Here is a 25,862-nt window from a genome sequence, read left to right on the forward strand (position 1 = left end):
AAATTTATTTCAACATGTAAAAAGTCAAAGATGATAGCACTGAAAGCATTTCTGTCTCTGCTCATCAGAAAAAAGAATTTTTAAGACTTCATGATCAAATAAATTTGGAAAATTTTGAAATAAATTTGGAAAGTCATGATGAACTATTCCTCTTTTTCTAGTATAAAACATGTTATTGTTTTCTAGAAAAGTCTAAATAGTCCAGCTCTTCACAGTTGAGTTTAAGGGTGAGTTACAAATAGGTAGGTCCTGCTGGTATGGGTGCCCTTGACCATCTATTTTCTCTTTGCTTGTTATACACTTGTTCCTCTCCCTCCAATGGGCTTTTGTGCTAGTGTATGGCACAAGCTAAGCTCTGCACTTTATTGTTAGTCTGTTTCTTTGTAGTTCTATTCTTCTCCTTCTCTTGTTGCTGGCCATCAGGCGAGGACTAACTTCAGCATATTGCTAAAAAGAAGATCTCTTCATCCACTCCAAATTTTCTTCTCTAGATAATCAAGTGTAAATCTTAGCACTTGAATGAAGCTTCAAGTAATGTACTTTAACGTCCTTGGGTCCTTTTCCTTGGAGGATGGGAACTCACTCCACCATCTTGTGCTCCTTTCTTAGGATGAGTTTATGTTGAATCTGATTATGGTGTTTAGAGGTGGGGATTTTGGTAGGTGATTAGGATTAGAGAAGGTCATCAGTTTGGAGCCCCTGTGATTGAATCCTAGAGGCTTTAAAAGAAGAGGGAGAGAGATCTAAAGAGACACACAAATACAAAGGCACATTCCATGTCTCTCACCATGTGATGCCCTGTACCACCTTGGGATTCTGCCAGCAAGAAGGCCCTCACTAGATATGAGCCATTAAATCTACAAAACTGTGAGTTAAATAAGTCTCTTCTTTAAAATATACCCTTCTTTAAAACAGGTTATGGTATTATGAGCAACAGAAATCTTACTGACACATCTAGGCTCTGAGTAACTTCTAGAGGTTGCCTTAGACTTCCTGAAGATATATATAGATATATATATATATATATCTATATATATCTTTTGATATCACAGCAAGTGGGTACAGGGAACCCTGCAGTGTTCCTCCACACTTCAGATTTAATCATGAAGAGGATGTAGGTTCCCTGTGCATTCAAGTCCCCAAACCTAGGATGGTCTTCCATTATTTTCTCTTGTATGCCCTGGTCAAGGGCATAGGGAGCCTCAGGGAGCTATTGACATCTCAATGATTCTCATTTACCTTCTGTCATTTCCTCTTGCACGTCTCAGATAATCTGTAGATATAAGTATGAAGCAACTGTGCTTTTCTTGACTGTGTACTCTTCCAGATCTTTGTATCATATCCAGGCCAGGGTTTATGGAGCTCAAAACTTAACTACTAGGTTAGCAGCTTTTTCCTGTATTATATCAGACCTTAAGCAACAAAGGCTAATGGCAAAGGCTTACTGCAAGTCTAGTAAGAAAGAGTCAAAACAGAAAAGAAAAAGAAAAAAAAAGAAGCAGAGGTTAATAATAAAATATCATACTATCACATGATTAAAATGTTCTGATCATACTGTGAGGTTCTGATCATATTGTGAGACAGAGAATAAAGAACCTATGCATCAAAGTTTGCTGATGGCCCTTAGGAAGTAGGAGCTGATGCAGGAATGGGGAGGAACCTGGGCTGGTTTAACAGCTATGATTACTAATATTATTAATCTAATATTATTTTATCAATATTTTTTTCTTATTAAAAATCATAAATTTACATAGGGCAATGTTGTTTGATTCATTCTGTTATTTTTTGTCCCTTCCCCCCCACCCCTCCCACCCCTCTTTTCCCTCTATACAGTCCTTCTTTCCTCCATTCTTACCACCCTAGTTATCCCTAACCCTAAAACTAACCCTAACCCTAACGCTAACACCTCCTACCCCCCATTATATGTCCTCATCCGCTTATCAGCGAGATTATTCATCCTTTGGTTTTTTTGAGATTGGCTTATCTCACTTAGCATGATATTCTCCAATTTCATCCATTTGCCTGCAAATGCCATAATTTTATCATTCTTCATGGCGGAGTAATATTCCATTGTATATATATATATATATATGCCACAGTTTCTTTATCCATTCATCAACTGAAGGGCATCTAGGTTGGTTCCACAATCTGGCTATAGTGAATTGAGCAGCTATGAACATTGATGTGGCTGTATCTCTGCAGTATGCTGATTTTAAGTCCTTTGGGTATAGGCCAAGGAGTGGGATAGCTGGGTCAAATGGTGGTTCCATTCCAAGTTTTCTGAGGAATCTCCATACTGCTTTCCAGAGTGGCTGCACTAATTTGAAACCCCACCAGCAATGTATGAGTGTACCTTTCTCCCCACATCCTCTCCAACAGCTATTGTTGCTTGTGTTCTTGATAAACGCCATTCTAATTGGGGTGAGATGAAATCTTAGGGTAGGTTTGATTTGCATTTCTCTTATTACTAGAGATGTTGAACATTTTTTCATATATCTGTTGATTGCTTGTACATCTTCTTCTGTGAAGTGTCTGTTCATTTCCTTAGCCCATTTGTTGATTGGATTATTGTATTCTTGGTGTAGTTTTTTGAGTTCCTTATAGATTCTGGAAATTAGCGCTCTATCTGAAGTATGAGTGGCAAAGATATTCTCCCACTCTGTAGGCTCTCTCTTTGCATTGCTGATAGTTTCCTTTGCTGAGACAAAGCTTTTTAGTTTGAATCTATCCCAGTGGTTGATTCTTGCTTTTATTTTTTGTGCTATGGGAGTCCTGTTAAGGAAGTCTGACCCTAAGCCAACAAGTTGAAGGTTTGGGCCTACTTTTTCTTCTATAAGATGCAGGGTCTCTGGTCTGATTCTGAGGTCCTTGATCCATTTTGAGTTGAGTTTTGTGCAGGGTGAGAGATAGGGGTTTAATTTCATTCTGTTGAATATGGATTTCCAGTTTTCCCAGCACCATTTGTTGAAGAGGCTATCTTTTCTCCATTGCATATTTTTGGCACCTTTGTCTACTATGAGAAAATTATATTTATTTGGGTTTGTGTTCATGTCCTCTATTCTGTACCATTGATCTACCTGTCTATTTTGGTACCAATACCATGCCATTTTTGTTACTATCGCTTTGTAATAGAGTTGAAGACCTGGTATTGTGATACCCCCTGCTTCACTCTTTCTACTGAGGATTGCTTTAGCTATTCTGGGTTTCTTATTCTTCCAGATGAATTTCATAATTGCTTGCTCTATTTCTGTAAGGTACATCATTGGGATTTTAATTGGAATTGCATTGAATCTGTATAGCACTTTTGGTAGTATGGCCATTTTGACAATATTAATTCTGCCTATCCAAGAACATGGGAGATCTTTCCATCTTCTAAGGTTTTCTTTAATTTCTTTCTTTAGTGTTCTGTAGTTCTCATTGTAGAGGTCTTTCACTCTTTTGTGAGATTGATTAACAGGTATTTTATTTTTTTCAATGCTATTGTGTATGGGGTTGTTTTCCTAATTTCTCTTTCTGAAGATTCATCACTGATGCATAAAACTGCATTGGATTTATGAGCATTGATCTTGTAACCTGCTACTTTACTGAATTCACTTATGAGTTCTAAGAGTTTTCTGGTGGAATTTCCAGGTTCCTCTAAATATATAATCATGTCATCAGCAAACAGGGATAGTTTGAGTTCTTCTTTTCCAATTTGTATCCCTTTAATTTCTTTGGTTTGTCTAATTGCTCTGGCTAGAGTCTCAAGAATGATGTTGAATAGAAGTGGTGAAAGAGGGCATCCCTGCCTTGTTCCAGTTTTTAGGGGGAATGCTTTCAGTTTTTCACCATTTAGAATGATATGGGCCATGGGCTTAGCGTAGATGGCCTTTACAGTGTTAAGGAATGTTCCCTCTATCCCGATTTTTTCTAGTGTTTTGAGCATGAAGGGATGCTGTATTTTATTGAATGCTTTTTCTGCATCTATTGAAATAATCATGTGATTCTTAACTTTTAGTCTGTTGATATGGTGAATGACATTTATTGATTTCCGGATGTTGAACCCACCTTGCATCCCTGGGATAAAACCCACTTGATCGTGGTGCACTATCTTTTTAATATATTTTTGTATGCGATTTGCTAAAATTTTGTTGAGAATTTTTGCGTCATTGTTCATTAAGGATTTTGGTCTGAAATTTTCTTTCCTCGATGTGTCTCTGTCTAGTTTAGGTATCAGGGTGATATTGGCTTCATAGAATGAGTTTGGGAGGGTTCCCTCCTCTTCTATTTTATGGAATATTTTGAGGAGTATTGGAATGAGCTCTTCTTTATAGGTTTTGTAGAACTCGGCTGAGAAACCATCTGGTCCCGGACTTTTCTTTGTTGGTAGGCTTTTGATGACCTCTTCTATTTCATTGCTTGAAATTAATTTATTTAAGTTGTGTATGTCCTCCTCGTTCAGTTTAGGTAATTCATATGTCTCTAGAAACTTGTTGATGTCTTCGAGGTTTTCTGTTTTGTTGGAGTATGGATTTTCAAAATAGCTTCTAATTATGTTTTGTATTTCACTCTTGTCTGTTGTGATATTTCCTTGTTCATTCTGAATTTTAGTAATTTGAGTTTTCTCCCTCTTTCTCTTTGTTAGTGTGGCTAAGGGTTTATCAATTTTGTTTATTTTTTCAAAGGACCAACTATTTATTTTGTTAATTTTTCCGATTGTTTCTTTTGTTTCAATTTTGTTGATTTCAGCTCTGATTTTAAGTATTTCCTGTCTTCTACTACTTTTGGTGTTGGTCTGCTCTTTTTCTAGGGCTTTGAGCTGTAGTGTTAAGTCGTTTATTTGTTGATTTCTACTTCTTTTGTTGAATGCGCCCCATGAAATAAATCTTCCTCTAAGTACTGCTTTCATAGTGTCCCAGAGGTTTTGATATGATGTGTCTTTGTTCTCTTTTACTTCTAAGAATTTTTTTATTTCCCTCCTGATGTCTTCTGTTATCCATTCATCATATAATAGTGTTCTATTTAATCTCCAAGTATTGGAGAAGTTTCTGTTTTTTATTTTGTCATTTATTTCTAATTTCAATCCATTATGATCTGATAGAGTACAAGGTAGTATCTCTATCTTCTTGTATTTGCTAACAGTAGCTTTGTGGCATAAAACATGGTCTATTTTAGAGAAGGATCCATGTGCTTCTGAGAAGAAAGTGTATTCGTTCCTTGTTGGATCGTATATTCTATATAAGTCGGTTAAGTCTAAATTGTTGATTGTGTTATTGAGATCTATGGTTTTTTAATTCAATTTTTGTTTGGAGGATCTATCCATTGGTGAGAGAGGTGTGTTAAAATCACCTAGTATTATTGTGTTGTGGTCTATTTGATTTCTGGAATTGAGAAGGATTTGTTTGATGTACATGGATGAGCCAATGTTCAGGGCATAGATATTTATGATTGTTATGTCTTGCTGATTTATGCTTCCCTTAAGCAGTATATAATGTCCTTCTTTATCCCTTCTGACTACTTTTGGCTTGAAGTCCACATTATCTGAAATGAGGATGGATACTCCAGCTTTTTTGCTGTGTCCGTGTGCATGGTATGTTTTTTCTCATCCTTTCACCTTTAGTCTATGGGTATCTCTTTCTATGAGATGAGTTTCTTGCAGGCAGCATATTGTTGGATTTTTCTTTTTAATCCCATCTGCCAGTCTATGTCTTTTAATTGATGAGTTCAGGCCATTAACATTCAGGGTTATTATTGTGATATGATTTGTGTTCCCAGTCATTTGACACATTTTTGTTTTTTTGACATGATTTGGTTTCTCCTTTATTTGGCTATTCCTTTAGGCTAGTTCCTCCCGTTGCTGATTTGCATCGTTGTTTTTCATCTCTTCCTCATGTTTTTCATCTCTTTCTCAATATTTTGCTGAGAATGTTCTGTAATGCCGGCTTTCTTCTTGTAAATTCCTTTAGCTTTTGTTTATCATGGAAGGATCTTATTCCATTGTCAAATCTCAAAGTAAATTTTGCTGGGCATAAGATTCTTGGTTGGCATCCGTTTTCTTTTCTTGGTAAATGTTGTTCTAGGCCCTTCTAGCTTTTAGGGTCTGGATTGAAAAATCTGCTGATATTCTTATTGGTTTCCCCCTGAATGTAATTTGATTTTTTTTCTTGTGGCCTTTAAAATTCTGTTTTTATTTTGTATGTTAGGTATTTTCATAATAATGTGCATTGGTGTGGGTCTGTTGTAATTTTGTATATTTGAAGTCCTATAAGCCTCTTGCACTTGGTTTTCCATTTCATTCTTCAGATTTGGGAAATTTTCTGATATTATTTCATTGAATAGATTGTTCATTCCTTTAGTTTGTTTCTCTAAGCCTTCTTCAATCCCGATGATTCTTAAATTTGGCCTTTTCATGATATCCCATAATTCTTGTAGATTCTGTTCATGATTTCTTACCATCTTCTCTGTTTGGTCAACTTTGTTTTCAAGATTAAATATTTTTTCTTCAGTGTCTGAGGTTCTGTCTTCCAGGTGTTCTATCCTATTGGTTATGCTTTCTGTAGAGATTTTCACTTGGTTTATTGTTTCCTTCATGTCAAGGATTTCTGTTTGCTTTTTTTTTTCAGTATCTCTAACTCTTTATTGAAATGATCTCTTACTTTCCTGTATTTGCTCTTTTCACTGTTGATTGGTGTGATCATTTAATGCCTGCATTTGCTCTTTCATGTCCTCTTTCAATGCCTGCATTTGCTCTTTCATCTCCGCGTTTGCTTCCCTGATTGTTTTAATTATGTACATTCTGAACTCCCTTTCTGACATTTCTTTTGCTGTGCTATCATTGGGTTTTATTGATGTAGTATCTAGGTTTGTTTGGGACATTTTCTTCCCTTGTTTTCTCATATTGGTCAGATGTCAGTGGGACTTTGTGATATTGCAGATTTCCTCTATTGGCTTATAGTGTCCCTGTAGATTTCCAGTATATCACCTCCCAGCCTTCAGTAGCCTGAAGTCTTGGAGTAACTTGATAATGTAGTACTTCCGACGAAAGCTGTCCCTAGCCCGCTACTGGTTCCAGGGCTTGGAGCTGGCTTTGTGTGGAAAGGCTCTCACTGGGGGGCCTGCTTTGAGAAGCTGGCCCTGTGGGAGGAGCCCACCACTGGAGTGCCCAGGGCTGCCTGGAGAAGACTCTAGTTGCCCTACCCTACTTTAATAAGCCGCCCGAATCCGGGCCTGCTGCCTGGGCCGAGCTTCACCATGTGGGGGAGCCTCACCCTGTCGTTCTATTTTAGTTTGAGTTTCTCAATGCCTCCCCTTCTTGAATCCTGTGTTCTGGAGTGACTGGTGATGCAGTCACCCTCTAGTCTGCCATCTTGGATCGCCCCGTGGAAAAAGCCTGTGGCTGGAGGGGTGCAGGGCCGCCGGGAGCGGTCTCTGGCTGCCCTGCCCTTGTCCCAGAGGCTGCTTGCTGGTCTCCAGTGGCTTGGGGAATTGTGACTAGCTCTGTGTAGAAAGGCTCTCACTGGGCGGTCTGCTCCGAGAAGCTAGCCTGGAAAGGCACTTCCCATTGGAGGGAGCCGGTCTGCTTGGGGAAGTCCCTGGATGCCCTGTCCTGGTCTCTGAAGCAACCTGTGGGCAGGCTGGAGCTCGCCGCGTGCTGGCTCCGGGACTTGGAGCTGGTTCTGTGCAGAATGGTTCTCACTGGGGGGTCTGCTGTGAGAAGCTGGAGTATCTGGCCCTGTGGGAGGAGCCCACCGCTGGAGTGCTCAGGGCTGCCTGTGGGAGACTGTAGCTGCCCTGCCCTACTCTAATATGCTGCCCGAATCTGGGCCTGCTGCCTGGGCCGAGCTTTACCAGGTTGGGGAGACTCATCCCATGGTTCTATTTTAGTCCGAGTCTGTCAATGCCTCCCCTTCTTGAATCCAGGGTTCTGGAGTGACTGGAGATGCAGTCACCCTCTAGTCCGCCATCTTGGATTGCCCCTTATTTTATCAATATTAACTGAGTATTTCAAATTTAGTTACAGTAGCAATAAGAGTTACCATCACAGCCCCCAAATGAAGCTGAAGATGCTGCTATCAGAGGTAAATGTCACTGAAAACAGAAAAATATTCTCCTGTCATGTACAAAAAAATTAGAACAAATAAAAAAAATTAAAAAAGAACCCCAGAACAATAGTTTCCTGAAGTAATAGGCTGAGTTTTTCTTTTTGTTTGCTTGAGTGTGGAGCAGGTGGAAGGGTAGTGACTATATTTGTGGACCAGGATGTAATGGTATTTTTGTTGTTGTTTATATTTGTGTTTACAAGCATTAGCAATCTCATTGGCCCAGAAAAGCACTCTTTCAGGACTCAGCTCCTGGGGTGGACCATAAAGATTTGTGGAGTTGGGTTTGTTTATAATGCAACCATATTTTAAGCTTTTATATCCACAGCTACAGCTTCTTTAACAGGGTCTCAGTATGTGGCAATTCATGGAATGTGATTTAAAATAGGTCATCTTTATTTTAAGAAGTTGCTCTGTCTTACTGTAAGAGTTTTGAAGGTAAAGTGTAGCTATCTCTTTGTTTTCAAGATCTGAAAACACTTTGATTAAATAAGTCATTTCTCATGGTCCTGAAGTAGGGCTTGGGTTCAGGGTTGGGGTCAGGATATGGAAAGTATGACTCACGTTGTTGCACCAAGCAGTTGTCAGAGAGCTGGTATGACTTTGGCATTCCTTCATGATCCTCTATGCATTGGTAACAAATTCCTGGAAGCACAAAGGAAGTTGTGATCAAGTATGTTTGGTATGTTCAAAGCAGAGAGAAAGGTGAGAGAGAGATGACTGGGTCTTAGAAATTCTATACATGATATTATTATAAGTTTGAGAAGGAGAGAGAGCAAAATGACCTTCTAGGCTGGTACTTCTATCTCCAGGCAACTTTGACCCAAGGCTCCTGGTTTTCTATACTATAGGGCTCTTCAAATTTTGTATGTAAATGGACAGTTGGTAAACATTTGAAGCTCTGTGCACCAGATTGTATCTGTTGCAACTGCTCAATTCTGACATTGTCAGACAAAGGCAAATGTGGACATTATGTAAATTACTGACCATGATTGTGTTTCAATAAAACTTTATTATGAACACAGTTGATAGGCAGGATTTGGCTATAGGCCATAGTTTGCCTGTCCCTGTGTTAAGTCATGGGTGTGCTGCAAGGACTTCTTTTGCTCAGGCCACAGGCAGACCTAAGCAATGATCAAAAGTCACTTCCTTGGTCTCTTTTTTCTTGGTCTACACCCCAAATGTGGCCCTTTTGGTCTATCCTACTCTCTTTTGTGAGAGAAGGCAATGACTCACATGGCAGTTCTCCAAGATCAATAGTGGTTCCCCTGCCACTGGCAGTCTGTCCATGCTGTCCACCCCAGGACTCCACCTGGGTTTCACCATGGATTTCAGAGAATGGAACACCCTGGCCTTTTTTCCCAGATTGACTCTATAGATGAAGCAAGATTTTAGTAAAGGTGATTACAAAACAAAGGTTAGAACCAGAGGTTGAAGCCAATGACAGACCACAGCATTTGGAGAGCTGGACTCATCACATTGCTGATTCTAATCCCAGTGTTATAGCCCAAAATAACCTTTGAGGAATATACATTGTCCTTGACCACCTCATAAGTGGAGTGCAAGAAAAGGCATGAGAAAGAAACATGGTGGTTCCCAAATATTTTAAGCCATGATAGTTGATATTTAATCTTATCCAAAATGTCCTCTGCTATCTTCCATTCTCTCCTGGTGGTAACCCTCAAAATGGTTTCACTGACAAATAATGTACCAGAACTAGACCATCAGAGAAGCTTGATCTCCAGGAACTCCCAGAGTTTCTCTTCCTTCCTGATCTCAGGTCAGGAGACCCTTATTTCCTTGGAATCCTTTGAGCTGGTCTTCCAACTCATGGTTCATCCCCCACCACAACGCTAACCTGTTCAGCATTTGAGACATGGAAGAATTGGTAGCAAATCCTGAAGCAGGGTGACCAGATGGAACTTTACCCTAGTTTAATAGGTTAACTGATATTTTAGTTAGCTCCATTATTGGATCAAGTGAGTAGATCTAACCCTTTGTGCTTCAACAGCTTATAAGAGCAGGAAGTAATTGAGTACAGCTCAATCTATCAACATCCCCACCTACACACCTGAATGGAAAAGGGGACAGTGGATGCATGTAGCAAGGATGGCATCCATCACCTGAACCAGGCCTAGACAGTGGCCTTTCATGACAGCACAGAATAGCAATCATCAGATTGCACATCGAACCAACTTCATGAAACTAAGAATGAATGAATGCAAATGTCCTCTGAATAATTATAATCCCACATCTGAAAAGCTGGATCCTACTAGTTTCTCACATGCTTGGGTGGTCTCCCCTAGAGCAGTTAAAGATAAAAGTGTTGGTTCCTTAACACATGTGAGATTATTTTAACCCCTGAGGGATTTGAACTTTCTGCATTTCCCATAGGAAGTATCATGCTGGTGATAGAGAGGAACACACAAGACCCCAGACTCAGATCTGAGGCTCATTAATCAGACACTGATTAATCAGACACTGCTGCTAATATATGTCTCTAAGGACAGAGAACATTTCCCCCTAAAGTTTGCCTTTATTTTAATTACCTAATTTCCCAAGACAGATGCAAAATTATTCTAATTCATACTGATCTGGATTTGACTTTCATGTGGCCAACAGATGTGTTGCTGGGTTACAAAATACGTTTTCTAAAATCTATGCAATAGAAAAAGAAAAAAAATTTAAAAATGCACCCCTGCCTCAGCACCCCCAGCAAAGCATTCTCTGTGCAGTTCTCTTCAGGTCTCAATTCAATATTAAGCAAGCCCTGTATGAATTCAGTATGGCATTGGCAGCAATGTGCATATTGAAACATATTTTGGTGCCTCAAGTAAATCATTTGTATGGGGCTGCCATCAACCCTTCATTGGAGGTACTGCTTTGAGAAATTGGACAATTCAGTACTGTGAGTGTTCAAACTTTTGGAATTGGAGCTTTGATAAGCTGGGGTTCTGGATGTTGTTTGGCCCTTATGTTTACTAACAGACCACCTGTGGTGTGGAAACCATCCAACAAAAGAACACAGGCTTCTCGTTCTTGCCAGGGCCCACCCAGGCAATCTGCAGTAGGGAGCATGTACTCCAGATTCTGGAGGCTCAGACAGTTTCCACTCAGGAAAACTGCTTTATTTCATAACATAAACTCAATTGTTTAGAACTGCAGGAGGAAGGCTGTTTCTGTTTCCACTCATGGTCAGACTTCTCAATAAAAGTTATCTTTTTTTGTCATTCTCCAACTTTTTAAAAAAAATCTCAATGTTGAAATTCTTCAGCACTTTTTCTCAGGCCTTCTGCTCTTTGCTTGCAGTATAAGTGTCTGCACTGGAAAATATAAATGGGACCATTTCTCTCTTCCACTTAAAATCCATCATTGCTTTCTTATTGTACATGCAGTTAGATGTGAAGCTCACAATTGTCTACAGGGCCTTGCAAAACTCACTACTTGTTCATCTTCAACCTCCTCTTGTGTTTTGCTGAAAGAATTCTCAGTACTATAATGCTTTGCTTCAGAAATGCCACTTCTAGGAATTTATCTTTAGATAGACTCCAAGCATGAGAAATTGGTAAATTCAGTTACATATTATAACATTATTTGGAATAGCAAAAAATTTCAAACAATGTAAATGTCAAGTAATAAAGTAACTACTCAACAAACTATTATACATTCATGGAATGCTATACATCTGTAAAAAGAGAATAGGGACCAGGTACGGTGGTACATACCTATAATCCCAGAGGTTCAGGAGGCTGAGGCAGGAGGATTGTGAGTTAAAAGCCAGCCTCAACAATGGCGAGGTGCTAAGTAACTCAGTGAGACCCTGTCTCTAAATAAAATACAAAAAAGGGCTGGGATGTGGCTCAGTGGTTGAGTGTCCCTGAGTTCAGTCCCCAGTATCCAAGGGAAAAAAATGGAGAAGCTCTTTTTTAAAAAATTTATTGTGGTTCTAGAAATTTAACCCAGAGCCTTACGCAAACTGGGAAGGTGGTCTACCACTGAGTTACATCCCCAGCCCTTTTTATTTTATTTTAAGACAAGATCTTTGTAAGTTGTCCAGTCTGGCCTTGAACTTGCCATCCTTCTGTCTCAACCTCTTGAGTCACTGGGATCACAGGGTGCACCACCATGTCCAGAAAGAATGAAGAAGCTCTTTATATATGATAAGAACTTCAAACCATTACTCCTGTCCCCACCTCCCTGGACTGAAGCGCTCATTCTTTTAGTTGATGGAAATGTTGGCAAAGGACACTTTACAGCTAAGTTCCCCTTAGTCCTTAACTGGAAAAAAACACACTTTCTCCATCAAGTTCATGATGCCTTTCCTGGGGTAACTAAACCCACCTCTAATGACTGAGCAACGTGGAGGTACAATTTGGGACAACTCTTCAGGGCTGTCCCAAGTCCAGAATTCCTCTGGGATCACCTGAGTCTTTGTTGTGACTGTATTGCAGCCCCATTCCTCCCTCTGCACATTTCTACGTCCTCCTCTCTTCCAGAAATGTTGATCTTCAAGACTCTTGCCAATGGACTCTGCATACAAATCTTCCTCTCTCAGTGTGCAACCTATGATGATGGTAGGTGCAAAAGATAGGCTATAAATCAGTGTGTACCATATGCTACAATTTGGATTAAAGAGGAAGGGAAAAGATTCTTGGAACCTGTGTCATGGCCTTAACTTCCCTTCCTTCACACTTTTATAGGTCCCAAGAGATCTAACAAACTGAACTACATCCCCAACCCTTTTCGTTTTATCTTTTTGCAATATATTTTTTTTAAATTTTGTAGTTGTAGATGAACAGAATGCCTTTGTTTATTTTATGTGGTGCTAAGGATTGAACCCAGTGCCTCAGAGCTGCTAGGCAAGTACTCTGCCACTGAGTTACAATCCCAGCCCCTTTTTGTTTTATTTTAAGACAGGGTCTCGCTACATCAAAATGTCAGTATGTCCTCATTATTCTTTTTAGAGCAACCTCTTATTTTGAAAAGCAGCCTGTAATTCTGGAAAGTATGGGAAATTGGGTGCAGGCCAGAGTGACTCTTGCATGACTGGCCCCAGGAAGCATCCCAGGATGTTCTCACAGCCTGCTACTGTCCCCACGGTCTCTCCTTGGAGGAGGACACTGGTCCCCAAACTTCATGTTCAGACCTCTCCACTGGGAAGACAAATGATCCTCTAGCTCAGAGATGCCTCTTATTTTGCTGCCAAATTTATTTCTTGACCTCCAAACAAAACTCAGTCTCCTTTCATTTATCATGGGCTATCCCTCATAAAAAAAATCTTTGCATTAAATTCTAGGGTTTTCTACTTTCCCCAATATAATCCTCCTGAAATTTGCCTCAGAAGTGGTAAGGTATAGCCCACATTTTCATTCACTTCTTCAGATATTTGTTCATTAATTCAGTAGTTATGTACCTCACTGTGTGCTAATATGCAAATGTTCAAGTCTCCCTCTTCTGGAAAAACTGTTTCACACTTTGGCATCCCCTCTCAAGCGATTATCTTATCTCTTTTCTTCTGTTTGCTGCCAAAAGACCAATCTCAAGTCAGTGTCTCCAATTTCACTCCCCTGCTTTCATTTCTAAGTCTGCAACAATCTAAGTACTCTCTCCTCCACTCTGTTAAAATTCTTCTCTGTCATGTCACTGTATTAGGGTGACTGACACACTAGCTACAGTAACAAGACTCCAGTTCTCAGGGACTTAACACAATAAACATTTCTTGCTCCTGCCATAGTCCATAGCACAGGCTGAGTGGCACTTCTGGGCAGCAGTCCTCAGGGTGACTCAGGGTACAGGCTCCTTCCATTTTGTGGCCTCACCTTCCACTGGGGCTCTCTTAAAATTCTGGATACTTTCATTCAGCCTGATACTAAGCTTTGAAAGGCAGGAAAGGATCATGTAGAGAGTTTTATGACTAGGTGGGTATCATTTCTTCCTATAGTCCATTGGTTAGCAACCTGTCATATGGCCCATCTGTCTGTCCACCTCTTTGATTATTACATTAGTTTTCATCTCCTTCATGGGCTTGTCTTCCTCTGCTATTTTCATGATGGCTACATTTTTCTTTCACACAAAACAATGAGGGTTGGGGCCTTTCCTTATTCGTTTTGTATCCCTGTTCTTTTTCTATTTTATGTATCCCTATGTTTTACAAAGTGACTGCCACTTAGTAAGTGCTAAACAAGTGTGAACCGAATTCAATTTATAAGTGGTTCTTTGTCATCAACAAGCTCATAGTCTACATATACATCATTAATTTAGAAAAATGTGAACCACAGGAATGTCCAGGTGCTGAAAAAGTTCACAGAATGACAGAACCTCTTCTTGCTCAAAGGAGTTAAGGAAGACCCCTCGGATGGGCAAGAGAAGAATGGGTAGATGTCTTAGTCTGTTTCTTTTGCTATAACTGTATGCCATACACTGGGTAATTTATAAAGAAGTTTATTTAGCTCATAGTTCTAGAGGCTAGGAAGTCTGAGAGTGTGGTCCTGGCATTTGGTGAGGGCCTTCTTTCTGTATCATGATATGGCAGAGGGCATTTCATGGAGAGACAGCAAGCAGGCTAACTAAGATCTCTCTTATTCTTCTTACAAACCCACTGATAACATAATGGGACCACACCCTCATGACCTCATGTAAACTTAATCACCTTTTAAAGACCCCACCTTCCCACTCCTTTAGCACATGAATTGGGAGATTAAGTTTCCAATACACAAACTTTTGGAAGACACATTCAAACCATAGCAATAAAATCAGATTTTTTTATGCCTACATGGATGGCCATGAGAGTACTTTGAGTGAAGGATGCTAGTAATGACAGAGATAGTGGGCAGGTAAGTTTGGCTGAAAGGTGGGATGTATATAGGAAGGAAACAGGGAGCAAGAGATAGATTTGAAGGCAAAAAAGATCTGTTTGGGAGGGTCTTGAGAATTATATACCTCTGACTATATTCTATAATCCTTGGAGAAACATGGAAAATTTTTGACCAAAGAGTGATCATTAAACATATCTTGAGCACTTACTATGTGCCAGACACTGTTCCAGGTATTTGGGTTACATCAGTGAATACAACAGATATAGAACCCTGCCTTCATGTTTAAGTTGTATTATAGGAGAGGGAAAAGACAAGAAGAGGTGTAACACAAATGTGAATAAGATATTATTTTTTAAAAATAGTAAGTGGTAGGGGAAAAGGGAAATTAGAGCAAAGTAAAGAGATTTCATGGTGTGGGGAGAGAGTGAGAGAATGGACACAAGTTGTAATAGTAAATAGAGTGGTCAGGGCAGACCTCATTGAATAAGCGAGATTTGGGAAGGATTTGAAGGGGGTGAGGAAATCAACCAAGTCAGCATCTGAGGGAGATGCCACGTTAGCTACTGCTTGGGAAACTGATTACTCCGAAACTTAGAAGTTTAACATAAATAACCATAAAACTGATTCTTTTGCAGTTTCTGTGGGTCAAAAATTCAGAAGCACCTTAACTGATTTGGGGTATCCTCCAAGGTTGTAATCAACATGTTGCCCAGGGCTGCAGGCATCTGAAGACTTGACCAGGGCAGGAAGATGCACTTGCAATGTGGCTCCCTCACATGACTGGCAAGGAAATGTTGGCTGTTTGTAGAATTCAGTTCCTTGCCACATGGACCTCTCTAAAGGGCTGCTTAAATGTTCTTACGACATGGCGGCTGGTTTCCCCCCAGATCCAGTGGTCTAAAAGAGGACAAGACAGAGGCCCCAATGTCTTTTATGACCTTGCCTTAGAAGTCAGGCTGCCATTGCCACAGTATCCTATTGATTACACAGGTTGGCTCAATTCAATGTGGGATGAATACCCGGTTTCTGGGGGCCATCTTGGAGGCTGGAAATCACATGAGTATTCTAAGCAGGAAGAATACAAGCAGCTAGAACAAATATCCTACAGGGGAACTATGTGTGGAATGACAAGAAAGTTGGTATGCCTGGAGGAGAGGAATCTAGAGGCATCATAATTGAGGAGCTCAAACAGGCACTGTAGGGCTTTTTTGAGAATCTCTCTTTGTTGAAATGATCTTTTGCTTCCTGCAGGTGCTCTTTCAGCTTATTGGTATTATCATTCATTGCCTGCATTTGCTCTCTTATCTCATCCTTTCCTTCGTGAATCATCTTAATCATGTATAATCTGAAGTCCTTTTCTGACATTTCTTCTAACATACTGTCATTGGATTCTATTACTATAGAATCTAGATTTGTTTGGATCATTTTGTTCCCTTGTTTTTTCATGTTGTTCGTATATCTTCCCCTCTAGCAGTGCAGATCTGGGGTATTGCAGATTTCCCCCTATAGGCTTATAGTGACCCTATAGGTTTCCAAAACCCTTTCTTTAAGGGGAGATCAATATTAGCAGTGCCCAAATCAGACACTATGCAATCCTAGACCAAATAGCCCCTATGGGGACAGTAACAAAATTGTCATAGTAAACAAAATGAGTTCAAATGTTATCTTCGGTAAAACAAACAGGTTTGCAATAAGGTCTGCAGTTTCTAATGGAGGACAAAGAGGATGCAGAGGGATGTAGAATATGGCTGTTAATGGGATAAGAAAAGAACATACAGAAGTTCTAGAAAATAGAAAAGGTGAGAGTGTAATCAAAAGAAATCAGATGTTAGCATGCAAAAAAGGGAGAAAGAGACTCTGAGGGAACAGGTAAACAAAAGGAAAAGAGAGCAAGAAAAGTAAAGAAATAAAAACTTAAATTTTTTAAAAAGGAGAAAAAAGAAAATCTACTGTATAGCAGTCATATACTAATGAAACCTCCCAGTGTTCAGTAGCCTGATGTATGAGAGGTACCTAACAATGAGCTTCAAGCCTCCAGCAGGCGTCTCAGGATGGGTTTTGCCCCACCCGAAGATCGGAGCTACGGCTTCCAGGATTATCCAAGATGGCTGCTCTGGCTTCCAAATGTGTTGGCAAATGGGGAGCTGCAGCTCAGAGGTGGACATGGTCAGCTGGAGGTCCTGGAGATGGGATGCAGTTGGTCCGGCAGGGGTCCCGGAGGTCGGGTGTATTTGGTGTGGATGTGGGATCCTGGAGGCTGGGTGCAATCAGTCGGTCTGGGGTCCTGGTGATAGGGCACAGTCAGTTGTTCTGGGGGTCCTGGTGGCAGGGAGCAGTCAGTCGATGTGAGGGCCCCAGAGGCAGGGAGTGATCGGTTGGGCTGAGGGATCCTGGAGATGGGGCTCAGTCAGTCCGGCCAGAGGTCCTATGGGGCCTGGCTGTTGTCTCAAAATGGTGGCAGCCACGTGTAATCAAACCTGCGGGTACTGTAACAGTGAACTTCCAGGCCACAGCAGGCAGCTGGTGCTCCACTGGTGGTTGGCGATCAGTTTGCTGACTGTTGTTGGACAATCGGGAGGTGAACCTTATGTGTTGGGTGATGGATAGGTGTAAGGCAGGGGATGGACAGGTGAGAGGCAGGCAAATGGCAGATGATAGATGCCTGACAGTGAGCAATCTGCACTCAAAAAAGGCGTCGATATGCTGGCAGACTGCAGGTGATCACAGCAGACAAATGGGGTAAACACCAGGGGATCGATAAGCAGCAAAAACTGCCTCACGGAACGGAGAAACAGATATCCTCTGCTTGAAACTGGAGTTACGGAGCAACAAGGAACGCAGCCTCCCTCTAGTCCACCATCTTGGATCTCCACTGTAGGGCTTTGTAAGCTGTTTTAAGACCTCAATTTTTTCTGTGAGTGAAATGGAGGACCACTGGAGGTGTGTGTATGTGTTGCTGGGAATTGAATCCGGGACCTCACACATGCTAGGCAAGTGCTCTACTACCAAGCTACGCCCTAGCCCTCTGACTTATGTTTTAAAGTCTCACTCTTGCTGCTGTACTGTTGTAATCAGCATTTTTGAAGATTAATATTACCATACTCAACTGCACAAACTTCAGTAAAGAAATCTCTCAGGAGGCTGGTAAAAGAAGTCAGAAAATCCAAGAGTTCACTCTTCTCATGTTGATGAGGGCCAGCCTCCAGCAGAGGTAGTGGAAATGGGAAGGAAAATGAGACTTAGGTGCTATGAAGGACAAGTCCTCTGATTGGTGATTAATTTGATATGTGAGTTCAGACAGTTATAAAAAAATTAAGTCCTTGAGCCTTTGAGTCTTGGAAGATTCTACCTTGAAGAGAAATATAAAATCAATAAAAGGGACTCTCCTGAAAAGTCAACAATATAATTAGTTTAAAGATGAGCTACTGTGACAATCCCCATAAAAATTTCTGGGCTTAATTTATGGTACAGATGATATTCATAGATGCAACCAACTTTGGATGGATAATATTCATAAAAATCACTACATTTGTGCTGAACATGTACAAACTTTTTTCCTGTTATTACTCCCTAAACAGTACAGCAGAGGAACTATTTACATGGCATGTATTAGGTATTATAATTTACAGAGCATGTATTAGTATTATAAGCCATCCAGAGATGGTTTAAAATATATGGAAGGATGTGTGTAGGTTACATGAAGTACTATGCTATTTTATATAAGGGACTTGAACATTTGAGGATTTGGGTGTCAGTGGGGAGTCCTGGAGTCAATCCTCTGACAATAGGAGGGATGACTAGTATGAAGGCATTAATGCAGAGGTGCACAGCTGTAGAGAATAGAAAAGATTTGTTAAATCCATTTTCCTTTTTACTTTCACACTTCAATTTGACCCCAGTTCAAAGTGAGAGACAGTGAAAGAGAATATATCTCTGTACTCTTTAGCATGCACATGGAAACAGTTTTGCTTTCAATTGACAGCAGCCTTCCCCCTCCCTCTTACTTTGCATATGTTTAAGGCTCCTGGCATTTCTTCTCTTACATAATTATATCTGCAGGGACTATGTCATCAGGTACAGTTTCCTGGGCATTTGCTTTTATTTATTTTTTTGGTACCAGAGATTGAACTCAGGGGCACTAAGCCACTGAACCACACTCACAGTCCTATTTTGTATTTTATTTAGAGACAGGGTCTCACTGAGTTGCTTAGGGCCTTGCTTTTGCTGAGGCTGGCTTTGAACTTGCGATTCTCCTGCCTCAGCCTCCCCAGTCACTGGGATTACAGGAGTGCACCACTGTGCCCAGCATTTGCCTTTTCCTGAGTTGCTCCATTGCTCAAGTAAGTAATTTCCAGACATGTTTGGTTATATTTTGCTAAGAATGGCAAAAAGAATCTCTTTCAAAATCATTAAGAGGTGGAAGTGTCTCTGGAGAGAGAGAGAGGGAGAGAGAGAAAGATCAGGATCAGGATCGGGATCTGGGCACAGTTCAGCTCTATCTTGGCATGGAACTGGCACAGGGCAAGTGCATTTTCAAATGACCATGCCTCTCCTTGGCCTTGGCATAGACAGCTGCACTCATGACCCAACACTTTACTATGGGGAGAGAACCAGGGGTGGAGGCAGTGCTTCTCCATCCAGTTTCCCAATGGCCAGGTTGTCTGTGATCTGGGGCAATGGGACAGAGCTGTTCTGCTGTTACTGTGTGTTCGGAGGGGAAAACAAGTTCAACCACTCAGAATGACACATGAGAGTCCAGTAGCACAGTGGTCCATGGATAAGAAAGCAAGTGTGCCCACAGAGTAAAATGAGTGATATATGTTTTTTTCAGTTGAAGACAAAACGATGGTCTGCTTCTCTTCTCTTGGTGTAACCCCTTTAAGTTGCTTTTCCTGTTTTCATATTTTGGAGTTTCTCCAAGCAGCCCCTGAACAAGGATGTGAACACACACAGTTTGTTTAGGAGGGGGACTCAGAAATGGCAGTGGAGGAGCAGGGATTGAACCTCTGAGAAGGGAAGGGAGAGAACAAAGGTTCTGTTATCAGCCACCACTGTGGGAATCTAGGGCCCAGTCCTGCTGGGGACATCTGGGAGTACGCTGAGGACATGTTCTGAGTTATCCTAGCCTTGGAGGCAGAGAAACTGGGATTCCTGTCCACTCCATCATGTGACTGAATGGAATGCTGCTTCTGGTAACTGTTACTCTCCAACACTGGTGAATGGGTTGAATATTCTCCTGCAACCAGAAAATAAGTCTTCAGGTGGAGAAACAAAAATTTGCAGGAAACAGCCTTCAACCTGAAGAGGCGAGGATCCCGAGGAGGCAAGGAGGCACAACAACTGCCTCTGCTCTGCTTCAGTAATAAAAACCAAAAGGCACTCCTTGACATATCTGGCACTTACACAATAAAAGCCTCTGCTGACCAGGTGTAGTGGTCAATGCCTGTAATCCCAATGACTCAGGAGGCTGAGACAGGAGGATCTCAAGTTTGAGACCAACCTCAGCAACTTAGCAAGACTGTCTCAAAATAAAAAATAAAAAGACTAGGGTTATAGGCTGAACTTGCAATCCTCCAGTTTCAGCCTCCCAAGTCCCTGGGATTAAGGCATGAGCCACTAAGTCCAGCTGCATCCACCTTCATAAATATTTAACTTACTTTAGAATCAGATTATTCCATGTCAACATTTATAGAACTCTAGATGCATTATTACTGTTATTTGAAGGGGGCCATCTTCAGTCTTGACTCCCATTTTGTTAGAATCCTAGAATTCTGGCTTGTTGGGTTTGGAATGAACTTATGGATCATATTGTTCAAATTTCTCATTTTACAGAGAACTAACTCAGGTTTGCAATAGAGGGAGGAGAAATGGGTGAATTTGAATCTCGTTCTTATGCAGTGTTTTTTTTTTTTTATTATAAAAACTATGTAGACCCATCACAGAAAATTAAAAAAAAAAAACAGAAAAATATTTAAATGTAAAAGCACATATAAAAGGATTTTTCTTAGCTGACCTTTACTGGGTCACAATTGAGGTTTTATACAATCTAAGATTGCACTGGTGTCCTCTCAAAAAGGCAGTTGATTATTTATGGACTGTTAAACTGTTAAAGCTTTGTGATTTCTCTGGGTAGTTCACTGAAGTGAATACAGAGTAAAATACTCTGTTTAGAAAGGATTCTGCTTTTCTAGAAGCCCCCAGCAGACCTACCTTCAGACTACATGGGACCAGATTGGGTTTGAGGCTTCTTGGCCTGGATGACAGGGCAGGAAGTGAGATTAGTGAGGCTGGCCCAGGCTCTTTGGCTTATGCTTGGCTTTCTATAACCCAAGTGAGCAGCAGCATGAGGCACAATCATAGGATTTAGGAGACATGGTGGGCATCTGCATGATGGGAAGCTGCAGCATCTTGATGCTTTTTTCACAGAGGTGCACTTGAAGTTGGGGATCCCAGCAGACCCTGTAGCACAAGAGCTCATGAGGGCAGAGGAACCCAGAAATTTTGATGCCCTCCTTCTCCAATGGTTTTAGGCTGGTGATCAGGGCATCAGCTCTAGGACTATGGAGGCTATTTCACTGCTTGGCATTAATATAATTTAGTTACTAATACATTATATTGGTGTTTTCAGTTTAGTGCCCTGGCTCTGGCCTGCTACCATGTTCATCCCAGATCCAATCTCTTTAGTCCTAGGCCACCTGTGTTCAACCTGGTTTAGGTTGAGTCCTGAGAGAGGTTATTCGGATGAGGTTAAAACAATTAGGGCTGGAAGGAATGGCAAAGAACTGCTTCCCAGGTATGGGACCTTATTGGGGATGATGCAAATATCTTGGAACTAAGTAGAGGTGATAGTTATACAACACTGAGAATGTCCTAAATGCCTCCAAAATGTATACATTAAAATAGTTAATTTGAGGTTTTGTGACCTTTGCCTCAATAAAAATAAGTAACAATCAGGGCCACTCTTAGGATTGGGGGAAGCATCAACCCCCACACTATATGGCTAATACAGAAAGTGAGATGGAAGGATTACATGCTGGGTGGATACCTGGCATCCATCTACTATAAAAATCTTATTAGAAAAGAACTAGTGGTAAAGGGGAGAACGATAGTTTTGAAGTCACACAGCCTTGGGATCTAGTATTGGTTTAGCCCCTATCACTGATTTTGCTGGGTGACTTTCGGAAAGTTAAACAATTGCTTTGAGGCTCACCCATTAAGTGGGAGTAGTAATGCCTTTTGTGTATGGGAGTCCTCAGGATTAAATGGGGTAATCCATAACAGCCACCAGTGCACAGAATCCATATTAAGTATTCAATGTAGATGTACTTATTACAGCTGGGAAATGAACTCTGCAGGATATGTGGCCTGACAATGAAAAGAATGTTGGGGAACGACTCTGGCTGCCAGATGGTGTCTTCCAGATGGTGGATCATGATGTACTGATTGAGGCCAGGAAGACAGTGCCAGAAGGAAGTCAATGAGCCCCATTTGGACATGTTGAGCTTGAGTTGGCCACACACAATTTATATGGAACCTTCTAAGCAGGCAATAAGATACATTAATCTGAAAGAGTACTAAGGCTAGAGATGCAGAGTTGAGTCATCATTTATGGACAACAGTACAAGTCATAAGAATGAATGAAAATATGCAACAAAATTATCCAGAAAACAGAGCATTGGGTCATGGCTGATACTGCTTTCCCTCAAATATTAAAGAGATCATACAAAAGATAGAGGCAGTCAGAGCTAGAAGGGAAAGCAGATGAGAGTCATATCATGGGATGGGGGTGAAATGATTCTAGAATGTCAATAAGGAGCACAGGCTAAGAAATGGACCCAAAAATGTTCATTGTATTTTATAGTAGGGTGATAGGTTTGTGACCATTCCCAGATTCTCTTTGGTGTGGTGGTAAGGTCAGATGTGTGGACAGCCAAAAAGGAGTCAGACCAAAAGTGGCTGAACAAAGCTTTATTGGGTTCAGCTCTTGGGCTAAATTCACCAGCCCACCAGAGTTAAGGGCTGGGGAAGTCGCGTGGCAGCCCCGTTGGGGCTGCGTTTTGTAGTCCGGCATTGAGGAAGGCTTGAGGGTTTAGTGTCCCCCTGAGGTTGGCTGGGGACTCCGTTGATTGAAGGGCAGGTGGTTGCAAGACATCACTAGGGTTTATCTGCCTGCGTCTGATTGGTTGTTCTTTGGCACGTGCAGGTTGCCTGATGCCCCGCCCCCATCCAGTAGCTCAGACCTCCCTAACAGTGGTCATCAGGACAGAATTGAGACTGCTTGCAGTGTAAAGGGGAGAGAGAAGTTAGTGACAGCAAGTGTAGCCCTTGTAAGACAGATGAGAAGAGGGGGTGGAGATCGGCTGTGGCTAGTCACAGTAAGGGAAGGTGTTTTAGAGTAGAAGGCTTGTGAGTACTCATAGGCCTAAAGAAAATGCCAGTGCAGAGGAAGAGGAGGAAGACAGAGAACACTGAATGGGTGATTGGTGGAGAAGTCTCCAGAGGAGAAAGGGGCAAGGATTAGAACCAGAGACTGACAGGTTATCCTTGAGAAGAAACACTTCATCTTTGGGGACTAATGAGAAAGGCTAATGACAAACTCAAATCCTAATTAGTTCATTGATTAGAAGGGAGCAGGTGGGAAGTGATGCCTAAAAGCCTTATTGTTCTGGAACTGGAATGGGTAAAGTGTTTCAACAGAGAGCCAAACAGTAAATATTTTAGGTCCCCAGGATCTCCCTCACAACCACTCAGCTTTCCCTTTGTTGCACAAAAGCAGCCATAGGTGCTAAGTAAATGAACGGGCGTAGCTGCATACCAATAGAATTTTATAAAAACAAGCAGAGAACAGGATTTGGCCAATGGATTTGGAATTTGCTGACCCCTATTCTTGGAGATATAGGAAAGGAACCGTCTACTTAAAGTAGTAGATGGGTTTCGAGCAGAGTAGTAAATGTTTCAGAGTCATGGGGAGATGGATGAAGAAGTTGAGAAAGTGTAGATAAAGAAGTTCTTCATCATTCCTGAGGACTCAACTGGGCCAGAGCCCAGGATTTTGTGACTGCACTATCTTGCCCCACTGCAGGTAGTGGAATTACCTTTAGTAGGTGTACCCCAATCCTAGTTTGGAGTTTGATGGATTATACTTGGTGGTAGGACAGTGATATAAGGGAATTAGTTCTGTTGAAGAGAGAATGTACAGAAATAAAGCCTGAACTGCTAGACTGCAAGAAAACAATTTCCACAAGCTTGAAGAGATGGTGTGTTGGTAATGAGGAATAGGACTGTGGCTGGAGGTAAATGGAGATGTAAGAGGATGGGTGAAGCAATGATTGGTTGGACCAGATCCAGAGTACGACTGTGGAAGAGGATGCTGAGCGAGAGAAGTGAAGGTCACCTTTGTATGTTCTTTGGAGATACTCAGTTCTCTCAGTCCACAAATTGATGCCTGCAGTCCATTTTAGTAAGATTATTCCTACTTTCATCAGTCTTCTATCTTTTATTGATATAATATAGTTGTGTAGTGAGCTGCTGCTTCTTGTAAGCATAATGAATTTGTTCGACTTTGACAAAGCAACATATCATAAATCATGTGCCTATTACATAGACATACATCTTGCCTAACTTGTCCTTGTGCAGAAACTTGAAGGGCCAGCATCCCAGGATGTTGGTTCAAGTGATTGTTCGATCATGATGGACTAACCAAGATTGTTTTAATGAAATCCAGGCATTATTATCATTTTAAATGCATTACTGTGTTCAGGTGTGTTTGTTTTGTGCACTTCAATTTTGCTGATCTTGCAGTGTTATACACACTAATGAATTCCAGAGAAAGTTGAAAGAAGGCTTTCTAATCTTTCGCCACATAAAAGAACTCATTTGGGAGACTGTGAGGACTATTTGAATGTCTTCCTCTGATGAATTGTTACTTTAGTACTGGTGACATTTTCATATTGGAAAGACTGATCCTATTACCTAAGAATGGAGCTTGGTCTTAGCAACTGACACTTTTCCTGGCAACCTATTCATCTTACTACTTCACTGTCTATTTACACAGGGACAATATGGCTCCAACAGGGAATATATGTTCAGCTGGGGCCTTCTAGCAAATGAGGAAACACATCCAAGGGAAAGCTTAGATTCATTCTGTCTTTTCACGAGTCCTGGAATAAAAGGCATGGAATCTCTGCTTGATTTTAACCTTTGACACTTTATTCAGGAATAAATTCAAATCATCAATACTGAGAAAATGTATTTACTCTGTCCTGTGTTGCCCATGAGTTAGAGACTACAGGGCACTCTTAAAATAATATATCAACCTATCTGAATAAATTCTACTAAGTTGCATTTTTCATTTTTTATTTAACTCAGTTCATACCTTGTTACAGTTATTTTTGTAGTTCTTCCACTTAGATTTAGTCAATGGTAGATTTCCCTTTATCTTTTCTTTCCTTTTTTGTTCTGAGGATGGAACCCTAGGGAGCTTTACCACTATGCTACATCCCCAGTTCATTTTTGTTTTTCCTTTTGAGATAGGGTCTCACTAAGTTGCTCAAGGACTTGCTAAGTTGCCCAGGCTGGCCTCAAACTTGTGATCCTCTTGCCTTAGCCTTCTGAGCTGCTGGGATTACAGGTGTGTGCTACCGTCTCTGGCTTAGATTTCCCTTCTTTGTGATGGCATCCTTATCAGAAGTCAGCAAAGTGTCATAATAGAAGTTCTTTCCATTCAAACTCCTGGAAGGCCCTGCTTCATTAAAGTCTCAAGAATTCACAAGTTTGTGCAGGCTTGGTTAAAATCCTCTCCTGCCATGTAGCAAGAGTGACATCTGCTGGCTAAAATTCAGAAATTTATTTTGGAAAGTGCCAGAGAAGACGCTTCTTGAGAACAAAGTCATCTTTGTTGTTTTTGCTGTTATTTATTTAAAGAATACATTCTCATACTTATACACAGTCCTTGGGAAATTACAAGCCT

This window comes from Sciurus vulgaris (genome assembly GCF_902686455.1).
Source record: "Sciurus vulgaris genome assembly, chromosome: X".
In the NCBI taxonomy this organism is placed as follows: domain Eukaryota; kingdom Metazoa; phylum Chordata; class Mammalia; order Rodentia; family Sciuridae; genus Sciurus; species Sciurus vulgaris.